Source organism: Myotis davidii, unplaced genomic scaffold, assembly GCF_000327345.1.
Source record: "Myotis davidii unplaced genomic scaffold, ASM32734v1 scaffold901, whole genome shotgun sequence".
Taxonomy (NCBI): Eukaryota; Metazoa; Chordata; class Mammalia; order Chiroptera; family Vespertilionidae; genus Myotis; species Myotis davidii.
The window spans coordinates 828,637-829,477 of NW_006291427.1; positions in this window are offsets into that span (position 1 = coordinate 828,637).

Below are 841 nucleotides of genomic sequence, written 5' to 3' on the forward strand. Positions count from 1 at the left end.
CTGTCTCCGCCCCCGCCACTCCCCACCACCCGGGGCTGCCACCTCCTCTCCCTCCCTCCCTCCTTCGGAGCGGAGACACGGAGACCCTGGGGCCCAGACGGACGCCGGTGACAGCCGCCGACAGACGCATAGACGCGCGCGGTGACAGACGCGACCCAAAGGCCCGGCGGTTGCGGAGCAGACACCCGCAAGGACAGACGAGCAGAAGCGCGCGAGACAGACACGCGCAGACGGACGGTCTCATGCAGTGACAGCCGCGGACAAACGCAGGGACAGACATTCACAGACGGACACTCTCGGACACGGTGGGCGACAGCTTCGTTCGGGGATGGGGACCGGATCCATTAGCATCCCCGGCCCCGACGCAGCCGGGATGGCAGGCGGGGCCCGGCCGTGAAAGTGTGGCGGAGGCCCCCTCCCAGGCGCCGGTGGCCCCGGCGGAGAAAAGGTGACATGGGACACTCTTGGGCGCAGCGGTGGAAATGAACATGTGCACATAAGATCACAAGTGGAAACGAAGGGGACCCCCATGAAGGAGAGGAGGGGAAAGGGGTTCGGGGAGGGAAGGTCAAATGGTGGCATGCACAAGGGTGCGGGGCGAGCCCGCATTCCGCCGCAGTGGAAACTTCGGGAACCCCTTGGGTGGGTTTGCGCTGTTCCGACGGGTGACCTCGGACGTTCTTCCCCGGGGTCGGGTAGGGGCATGACATCACTAGGCCAGGCTCTCATTGGCTGCCGCAGCGCGCAGGTGGGAGCGGCCTGGCGGGCGCCCCCAGACTGTTCTGTGAGAGGCCGGAGCCCCACGGACCACCCCCCCCCGCCCTCGAGGGGGTCGCCCGTG